The following is a 10,698-nucleotide window of genomic DNA, read 5'->3' as shown; positions in this document are numbered from 1 at the left end:
TTAACTACATCTCACATATATCTGGTGCCATAAGAAAATACTTTATGTGTGTGGGTGTATGTTTAAAGAAAATTGGAATAATATGTATCTCATTCTGCAACTTTGTCTTTTCACTCAAAAGTATATTGGAGAGCCCTGGCCAGTTTGGCTCAGCGGTTAGAGCGTCAGCCTGCGGTCCACAGAGACCCGGGTTCGGTTCCCGCTAAGGGCATGTACCTTGGCTGCAGTTTGTCCCCGGCCCTGGTTGGGTCGTGTGGGTGGCGGCCACTCGATGTGTCCCTTTCACATCGATGTTTCTCTCTCTTCCCCTCTCTCCTTCCCCCTCTATCTGAGTAAAAAATGGAAAAAAAAAAATGTCCTCGGGTGAGGATAAAAAAAAAAAACTATATTGGACATAATTTATAACAGTTTTTGTTTAGGTCTACCCCATTATTTTTCACTCTTGCATGTTAGTATGAATAAACTACATCTTGTTTAACCATTCTTCTCTTGACGTTTGGACATTTCTGATTTTTGCCATTACAAGAAATATACTTGTACAAGTTTCCTTTTGCACCTGAATGAAGGTATCTCCTAGGTAGGTACTGATAAACAGACCTACTAGGTCATAGAAAATGCTCATGTTAAAACCTTAATAGATATTTTTAATTTGTTCTCCAAAAGTTGTGCTTCAATAGTATATGAGTGGGTTTATTTTTTCATATACTCAACCCCTGATACAGACTTTTTTAAATGTTTGTCAATCTGATACCTAAAGCAAATCTCATTTTTATTTACTTTGTATTTCTTTAATCTCTAGGGAGTTTTAACATCTACGGTAACTGACATTTCATGTTTCCTCTACTGAGAATTGTCTAGCCTTATCTTTGGCCACATTTCTATTGGGTTGTCTCATTCATTTATGGAAATAATTTATATGTATAGTCTGCATAGAAACTCTTAAGTGTTGAAATATGTTATTCTGTATTTACTTAGTGTCTTCTGATCTACAAAATTTTATTTTGATATAGTCAGTTTTATTAATTTTATTCATTAGAGCTTTTGCTTTCTGTCTTGTTTAGAAAGACTATTAACCAAGACATAAAGCTATTCTATAATAGTTTTAAAACACTTAATCTAATGCTTTAATTTTTTCATATTTAGATTTCGAGTTGATCTTTATGAGTGGACTGGACTGTATATTTATCAATATTTTTTCAAAAGATATTTGATGCTCTAAAAATAATTTTACCTTAATGGACTTTATCTGAAGGCTCGAAACGCCATTTATAACATATAATAAATTTCCATATACATGGATCAATTTCTGGAAACTATTTGTTTCTACTGATTTATCCTTGAAACATTATGACAAGTTTTCAACTGCTACAGCTTTATAATATGCTCTGATTTTTATTCACTCAAGTCACTCTTCTTTGTTCTTTTACAACATTGTCTTTGCTATTCATAACATTTACTTTGATGTAAATTTTAAAATCATCTTGTCAAGTTGCATTAAAAAATCCCACAGGGGTTTTTATTGGAATTGCATTAAATTCATGAGCTAATTGAGAGGAATTAACTAGGAGAAAGATGACATTTTACCATCTTCAGTCTTCTTATATCACATAAATGTGGTATACTCTAATATTACCATTGGTTTCAGTCATCTTCTTGAATGGTCTCAAACCTCTGCTTGTAGATGAATTTCTTCTTTTCAGTATTCTGAGAACAGGATCTTCCAACTTTTTAGGGAAGTAGTCTTCAAATTATTTTGATTACACAAGAGTAAAATTTGTGAGCATGAAAATATATATACAGATAATTTTACACATATTATTATACTAATACAGTTTATAAAATATACAAAGTAATTATGTCAATAATGAGATAAAGATTAACCAAACAACTTTTATTTTTTATTTATTTATTTATTTTTATCCTTACCCGAGGACATTTTTCCATTTTTTACTCAGATAGAGCGGGAGGGAGAGAGAGGAAGAGAGAGAGAGAGAAACATCGATGTGAAGGGACACATCGAGTGGCTGCCACCCGCACAACCGACCAGGGCGGGGGACAAACTGCAACCGAGGTACGTGCCCTTAGCGGGAACTGAACCCGGGTCTCTCTGTACCGCAGGCCGGCGCTCCAACCGCTGAGCCAAACCGGCCAGGGCCCAAACAACTTTTAAACAAATGTCTTATTTTGTTTATTAAACTATTGGCTCTCATTAGAAATCGTTGTGGTTAGACAGTAGCAGTGGTAAGATGATTTTAGTGAGAACAGTGTGCCTGCATATGCTCACATTAAAGTACTTTTAACATTTTATGATGCAGAAATGTTAAGGGCTGATTTTCTTAATCAATATGGGGGTGTAATTTATGTATTAATAAGCTGCATTCATTTAAACAGTAGTTTGACAATTTTTGAGAAATGTGTAATGTGACCTGGCCAGTTTGGCTCAGTAGTTGAGCATCGGCCTGCGGACCAGAGAGTCCTGGGTTCGGTTCCTGCTAGGGGCACATATCAAAAAAAAAAAAAAAAAAAAATGTGTAGTGTATTCACCTCTTTGAGCATCACCATAATCGCAAAACAGCATAATTCCATCCCCTGCTAAGTGTCCTTATGTCTTTTGTAGTCAATTGCTTTCTCCACCCCTGATGCTAAGAAATTTATATATTTTCCACCATTATGAAAGTTTGCACTTTCTAGAATAATATGTATATATAATCATAAAATACAGACTCTGTTATGTCTGGCTTCTTTGACTTAACATGATGATTTTGGAAACTAATCTATGTTTTTACATGTACCCAGAATTCACTTTTTGATTGCTGAGTACCATTCCATTATATGGACATAACACAATTTGCTTATTGATTTCCTTGTTGAATGACATTTAGCTTGTTTCCTGCATCAGATATAATGAATAAAGCTGCTGTGAACATTCATGTAAGAGTCTTTGTATTGACATATGTTTTATTTGTCTTAGGTAAATATCTGTAAGTGGAATGCCTGCATCATATAATGGGAGGATTTTCACCTTTAAAACTTTTTTATTGTACCTGGCTCAGGTTGAGCGTTGACCCATGCACCAAGAGATTGCCAGTCCGATTCTCAGTCAGGGCACGTGCCCAGGTTGTGGGCCAAATCCCCAGTGTGGGACATGCAGGAGGTGGCCAGTCGGTATTCTCTCTCATCAGTGTTTCTATCTCTCCCACTCCTTTCCTCTCTCTCTAAAAAAAGTCGATAAAGAAAAAAAATGTTTTAATGTTTTTATTGTAAAATATACATAACAAAATGTATCATTTTAACAATTTTTAAATGAAAACAGTGTATTGAGAATTTTTATATTTACATTATAAGTCAAAGAAGCCACTATCACACTGGTCTGTTTCATGCTCTATTTTTTATATTTTTTGTGATGTGTGTTGGTTTTGCTGTTTAAAATGCCCCTGAGGGGATTAAGGGGTGTCAATCGCAGAGGGCTTTCTGTGCACGTGAAACCCAAACGTGTGAAACCTGAACGGGAGCCTGTCCCCTCCAGAATGAAGGACTTCCTGCCACTGCTGCTGGCTGCCCTTCTGAGTGTGGAGCGAGCCCACTCCCTGGTGTGCTTCTCTTGCATGAATCAGAACAGCAACTTCTACTGCCTGATGCCCACCATCTGCTCCGACTCTGACAACTACTGTGTGACCATATCTGCTGCGGCCCAGCGTGGGGAACATGGTGGACTTTGGCCAGAGCCTGAACAAGGACTGTTCCCCGGTCTGCCCCACACCCCCCAACATCAACATCGGCATGGTGTCCATGGGCACCCACTGCTGCCAGTTTCCTGTGCAACATCAGCGCGGCTGACAGTGGGCTGCCGGCCAGCGCCACCATGCCTGGCCTCAGGCTCTTGCTTAGCCTGCTGTCGGCTCTGCTGCGCCCGGGTGCCTGACCACAAGGACCTGTGCCGGGCCCTGCCTCCCACAGCTCAGTAAGGAAAACCCAGCCCCACTCGACCCTCAACTCCTCGTCCTGCCCCATCCCACCCCCTCCTCCTCAGTCCCCACCGTCAGGCCTGTCCCCTGCACCCTCAATTCCAGGGTCAGTGATGAGACTGTCCTCATTTGAGGGTCCCTCTGGAGCCTTTGGGTTCAGTAGTCAGAACTGAGTCACAGAGACACTGGAAAGGATGCCTAACCCCAGGCCCTGCTCCCATCCGGGCCCTGTCTGCCCTGACAATGGCATGGGAACATGCAGTTGACCCCAGCTGTGTGGACGGATGTCTGTGAAGTCCTGCTGGCTGTGCTGGGGGAACAGTTGGGGGTACACAGCCCAAGAGCCCTGAGCTCCAACACCAGAGCTGGTTCTTGGGCACTTCTGTACCCCCCACTCCACAGCAGCCTCCAGGTCCAGGCTGTGGGCCCAGGGGTCAGCCCTTACCCCCACACCCAGCTCAGTCTCCACCATGCCCACCCCCACCCCCACCCGGGAGCCTCTTGCTGCTTTGGCACCTCAAATAAACATGCCCCCCCCCCTTAAAAAAATGCCCAGGAGGTGTTGTCTAGTGTTCCTAAGCACTAGAAAGGTATAATGTGTCTTATGCAGGAAACACTTGCTAGATAAGCTTCCTTCCACATGAGTTACAATGCTATTGGCTCTGAGTTCAACTAATGAATTAACAATATATCGTAAATAAGTTATCTTTAAACAGAAACACACATAAAACAAGGTTATATATAGCTGAGATCACAAAAATGTAATGGCTAGGCTGGCAAAAACCTAACCTTGTGTTTCCCCTGGGAACAGTGGTTCAGTTTTGCTAAGTCAATATTTACTATGACTTTATAGAACATTAGTGAATAAGGAGAATCAACTCTAACATAACAAATATTTTCAAATATCTTTTATTTTTTATTAATCCTCACCTGAGGATATTTTTCCATTGATTTTTAGATAGAGTGGAAGGGAAGGAAGGAGAGTGAGAGAGAAATGATATAAGAGACATATCAACTGGTTACCTCCCACACAACCCTGACCAGGGCTGGGAATGGAACCTGAGACCCTTCAGTCCACATGCCAATGCTCTAACCACTGACCCAAACCAGCCAGGGCTCAAACATCTCTTTTTAAAACGATGTCAAAAAAGCAGGTACTTTCTCAACTAATTATTTATCTTTACCTTGAAAGCCCAGATTAAAAAATACAAAAAAGAAAAATAGCCATCTGTTAGGAAACATATTGATAGCCACTTAGTGTGGCTCAGTTGGTTAGGTGTCCTCCCAGGCACCAAAAGGTTGCTGGTTTGATTCCCAGTCAGGGCACATGCCCAGGTTGAGAGCTCCATCCACCATAGGTGGAGGGTGTGCAGGAGGCAGCTGATGGATAGTACCCTCTCACATGTTTCTCTCTCTCTCCCCTCATTTCCTCTCTAAAAGATGAATGCCCTGGCTGGTTTGGCTCAGCGGTGGGAAGGGTCTGGGAAGGGTCTCGGGTTCAATTTCCAGTCAAGGGCACTTACCTAGGTTGTAGTTTTGAGCCCCAGCCCTGAAAGGGGTCGTGTGGGGGTCTATGTGTTTCTATCACATAGATGTATCTCCCTCTGTTCCTCTTTCTTTTTTTATCCTCACCCGAGGACATTTTTCCATTTTTTGTTCAGGTAGAGCGGGAGGGAGAGAGAGGAACAGAGAGAGAGAGAAACATCGATGTGAAGGGACACATCGAGTGGCTGCCACCCACACGACCGACCAGGGCCGGGGACAAACTGCAACCGAGGTACATGCCCCCAGCGGGAACCGAACCCTGGTCTCTCGGGACCGCAGGCCAACGCTCCAACCGCTGGGCCAAACCGGCCAGGGCCCTCTCTTCCTCTTTCTAAAAAACCAATGGAAAAATATCCTCGGGTGAGGATTAACTCCCCCTCCCTCAAAATCAATAAACTATTATTTTAAAAAAATGTCAGCATGCTTGGGACACTTTTTTGCAAAAGAAAATATGTATTAAAACACATTGGCTTCAAGACAGCAGTTATCTCTGGTCAAGGAAAGGCAGAGGAATGAGATCGTTGCCTTCAATTTTGTCTGATACTTCTTTAAAATATAAATAAGGCATGATGGACAGCTCATGACTGGTTGGCTGTCACTGACCCCACGGAAAGGTGAGGACACGCTGTTCCAGTTTATAACAATTCGATGGCTTCAAGGCAGCTTCACCCCGTCAGTGGAGTTGTGATCTCACTACAAAGCTACACATAGCAACCACACTAAAGTACATTAAATAACAGCAAGAAGGTACTCCACGTTTGGGGGCGGTGTCTAGGGATGAGGCCAGACACGTGCCAGCCACTCACTCAGCGGCTGGAGCCCGATGAGCCCGTCTGACCTTCAGCCCAGCCGGACTGAGCCTCCACACTCAGCGTGCAGCCGAGCTGGATTCTGCAGCACCGGAAACGGCAGCTCCCACTTGGGGCGCTGCGGACACACGAGTTGAGGCTGCCTTCCAGGAAGCCAAAAAAAAAAAAAAGGGAAAAAAAGAGAAAGAGAAAAAGGAGGGATAGTGGGGAGCAGGCCCTCGATCGCCGCCCACGCGCCGCGCCCCCACCTCTTCGCCGTCCGGCTGCTACCCTCAACCTTTGGCCGCTCCCCAGTGGCCTAGCCCTCGGACCCCGCGGCCTCCCGGCCGCTGCCCGCTGGCGGGACCTCAGGTGCGTACCCCACCCCCGTCGCCATTAAGAGTGGGTGCTTTTCTTGGTACTTTCTCCTTCTGCGGGCCTGTCGAAAGCTAGGCTTAGGGAGGCCGCCCGCCCAGGCGCACGGAAGGATGCTCCCCCTTCCCCGCCGGCCCAGCGGGCCCCGAACCCCGTTGCCGGCGGGCAGGGCCCGAGGAGTGGGGGTGGGGCGAGGAAGCCCAGCCGTGGGGGCAACGGTCGTACGCACAGAACGCGCATCCTTCTCCCTTCTGATTGGCTAGGCGGAGCGGTGGGGGAGGATGCTGCAAGCCCTTAGCTCTCTGGAGCCTGATGCGCGTAAGATCACGCCCCATTTGACGTACATGGGGCTCTTGAGCTGCCTGATTGGTTAGGTTAGGGGGCGGGGCTCCCCCTGTTGCCTGGTAACTACGCCCGGTTCCATGGCAAAGGCGCCTTGACTCCGCCCCTCACCTTGTGCGTAACCGAGTGGCCTGGGGCGTGGGTTTTGGTGGGGGTGTAGTCAGTCTTGCAGTCTGTAGCGGCTTGTTGGCGGAAAATAAACTCAGAGGCCTTAAGATGGGTCTCTGGCTCAAGACTGCAGCCCATCACTTATGGTTTAGAGATAAAGCGGGGGAAAGACGGGTAAGGCTGTATTTTCTGCCCTTTAAACCCAAGCTTTGCTGTGTAATAACAGCTTTAGTGTGATATGCCATAAAAATCACCCTTTAAAAGCGCACAATTCATTGGTTTATCGTTTATTCACAGTTTTGCAGCCATCACCACTATCTAATTTCAGAACATTTTCATCACCCAAAAAGAAACCCTGATTCCATCCAGGGGTGGGGAGCCTTTTTTCTGCCAAGGGCCATTTGGATATTTATAACATCATTCAAGGGCCATACAAAATTATCAACTTAAAAATTAGCTTGCTATATTTGGTCAGGCTAATTTGGTGAGGCGTGTGATGTTAGCTGGTATTGATTTCTCGGGCCTTATATGGCCTGCAGGCCGGCAGTTCCCCACCCCTGCACCCTGGACACAGCCAGCCTTAAAAACCACAGAGCAGCCAGCACAGAGAACAGACTTGGAGGAACAGCACTAAGGGGCAGTAGGCCCCTTGCTGCCATAGGGACCACAGAGTGCACAAGGAGACCCTGGAGCACTAGGTAAGGTTCCCACCCATGGATGCAGACAACAGGCCCCAGGCCTCAACTCCATAACCTCATCCACACTTCCTGGAGGCTATGGTAGAAGTCCCTGCTCTGTCATCACCTCTATCCCTTCCCCCCAAATAAATGAGAGGTAACAACCCAGGGTTGTCCTAGGTGTGGGCATGAGAACCCACATCTCGGGCATACAGGATGTTGTCCAGACCAACCCAACCCACCCCAGCCCTGCACGACTGGCTCCTCACCCGGAATCGCTCTTCCAGCAGGGAGAGTTCGCTAATGAGGTCTGTGATGGCATTGGTGAAGGCCTCCTGGGGGCTGTAGTCTGGTGTGGTTTGCACACGGATGATGATCTTGTGCTCCAAGGGGTGGGGGACTTTGTAGCCAGCAAACAGCACCTGTGGGTCCTTCAGCAGCTGTCTGCTCATACGGGTGAGCAGTGTGAGGAGGCTGAGCCAGTGCCCTGGAGCTCTGGCACCTTGTACCTTACCAGGCCTTGTAGCCAAGGGGTCTTCCCACCGGTTGAGGCCTGTAAGCAAATGTAGCTGGCAGCTGACACCAGGTGGTTCCCTGCTCTTGATTTTTTGTTTGTTTTTTTTTTCCACCCAAAATAACCTTCAAGTGAAACATACTTTGGAGAAGATATACCATATGGGGACTTCTCCCACACTCACCCCTATATCCTTGAGGATTAAGAACTTTAACTGGTAAACAGGGTTTCCAATAACCTCTTCCCTTAGGGGAAGTCAGGGACCCTGCAGTGCCCCTAAAGAGACCTCCCTTGGCAGTAAAAATCCAACCAAAGTTTAGTAAACCAGAACACAAAAGCCCCATTCCTAGCTCAAAAAGCACCTGGCACAGCAAATCAAGGTGCAGGGGGAGAAGGCCCCAGGCTCTGAGCAGTTGGGAAATGGAAGTCCTTTGGAAAGACATTGGCAGCTGCTGTCTGCCCACTAGGGTCCTGTTCTAGGAGGTGGTGAAGGGAAGCCAGTGTTGTGCACATGGGGGGTTTCTCCAGAGCAGCTTAGTCAAATGTGAGCACCTACAGGGAGGGCCCTTGCATAGGTGAGGATATGACTCACACAGCAGTAGAGCAGCAGGCCCCAGAAGAGCCAGGTGCACCACTGGCTTGGTGTAGGGTGGGGGTCATCCAAACAAAAGATGGGCAACGCTACCCTCTACTTACATCAGGAGACCAGACAGGCTTCAACCCAGTCTCAAACACACAAGCCTGGGGAAGGCCTGCTGCAATGATGGTACTTCTCAGCAGTGACAAGTCCTTGGGTCAGAGCATCAATCACATTGCTAGCCACCTACCTGGCCAGGACTTCACTGGTGTAAACAAACACCCACCAACCAATAACAGGTGCCCACCAGGGGAACGGGATAACCATTGAGCCCCATTTCTTACTTTTTCCCCTTATTTTACTCAGTCACAATCTCTGGCACATCTTAGAATGGCAGGTGTCACTGAGGTCATTGTCATAAACAGGCAGGGTGGGTGAGAACTAACCTTGACTATTTCTCCATGTTCATTAGCACAAAACCAGAAGTAGAACTACTTTTCTGTAGCTTCCTGCATCTTCACTTATTTTTTAGTCACATAAATGAGCCAGGGCAGGAATGCGGCTTTGTGAACAGATATAAGACTCATTTTGAAGAAAAGGCACTGGAATGAGTGAACTGCCAGAGCAGGCAACCAGAAGGACTTCGTGAAGCTCAGAGAGACTTAGGAAAACCTTCTGGGCCCTGGCTGATTTGGCTCAGTGGTTAGAGCGTTGGCCTGTGGTCCAGAGAGACCCGGGTTCAGTTCCCACTAAAGGCATGTACCTTGGTTGCAGTTTGTCCCCGGCCCTGGTTGGGTTGTGCGGGTAGCAGCCACTCGATGGTCCCTTTCACGTCGATGTTTCTCTCCCCCCCCCCCCCCCCCCCCCCCCACTTCTCTCTCCCTCCTACTCTATCTGAACAAAAAATGGAAAAATGTCCTCAGGTGAGGATAAACAAAAAGAAAACCTTCTGGAACTTGCACTTTGCCTCACAGAGCCCCCATTAAACTGTGACAGTCATTCCCCATTTCCTGCCCCTGCCCCTGGCTCTGCCTATTCTGGACATTTCCTGTAGATAAACTAAGGGGTCATTTAGGCCTGGTTTCTTTCTTTCTCTTTTATGGCTGAATAACGATTATATGGGTATACCACATTTTTATTTTCTGTCAATTTATGGAAATTAAGGTTGTTTCCATTTTTTGGCTATTGTGAATAATGCTGTGAGCATTCGTGTACACGTTTGTCTGTGCATATGTTTTCAACTCGGGTATATACCAAGTAATGGAATTTCTGGGCCAAGCTTTGTGTTTTAAGGGGGAAAATTTTTACAGTTCAGTTTCATGCTGTACTTTGAAGTAAACAGACGTCTATGTATAAGACTGGATTTACTCAGAGCTGCAAATGAAAAATTAAGCAGCCTTTTCTCCCTCTTTTCTTCACTTGGAGAGGAACGTGTGATATGTGTGACTGACCACCTCACCTTTAGTGGACACAGGGCTTGGCGCCAGCTGCCACAGGTGTTAATCTGCAGTAGCAACTTGGAGTGGGTCACCGTTCTTCCTGTTTGCCCCTGGTTTAGCCCCTGATGTTTGCTGCCCAGAGCGCCAGGGGTTTGCCCACACTTCAACCTGGACCGTTTCTTTCCTCAGAACTTGCTGAAGAGCCTTCACTCTCTCATGCCCTCAGTGGTTGATTCTGTGTTCCCACGTGCCCTGGACCATTCCAAGGGTGTCTGGCTTTTCACGGTGCCTTTATTACTTGCTATCCTGCCATGTCTGTGGTCTGCCTCACTTGAGAGCGCGGGAAGTGGATTTTACTCACCTTTGTT

At 46.1% G+C, this 10,698-nt stretch overlaps 1 protein-coding gene and 1 pseudogene across 2 annotated transcripts in view; both read left to right on the top strand.

Moving 5' to 3' along the window:
* Positions 1-3,527: 3,527 nt before the first annotated feature.
* LOC118642114 lies at positions 3,528-3,922 on the top strand (annotated as a pseudogene).
* Positions 3,923-6,629: 2,707 nt separating this feature from the next.
* GTF2IRD2B (GTF2I repeat domain containing 2B) overlaps positions 6,630-10,698 on the top strand; it is a 69,050-nt gene continuing 64,981 nt past the window's right edge. For both annotated transcript variants that reach the window (XM_036279361.1, XM_036279360.1), the window contains exon 1: positions 6,630-6,670. The gene's annotated coding sequence lies outside the window, so the exon portion shown is untranslated. The remainder of the gene's footprint in view (positions 6,671-10,698) is intronic.

The sequence above is a fragment of the Molossus molossus genome, unplaced genomic scaffold (genome assembly GCF_014108415.1).
Source record: "Molossus molossus isolate mMolMol1 unplaced genomic scaffold, mMolMol1.p scaffold_m16_p_3, whole genome shotgun sequence".
Lineage (NCBI taxonomy): Eukaryota > Metazoa > Chordata > Mammalia > Chiroptera > Molossidae > Molossus > Molossus molossus.
Note: the sequence above shows the minus strand (reverse complement) of the source record. Positions and strands in the feature narration are given on the sequence as shown.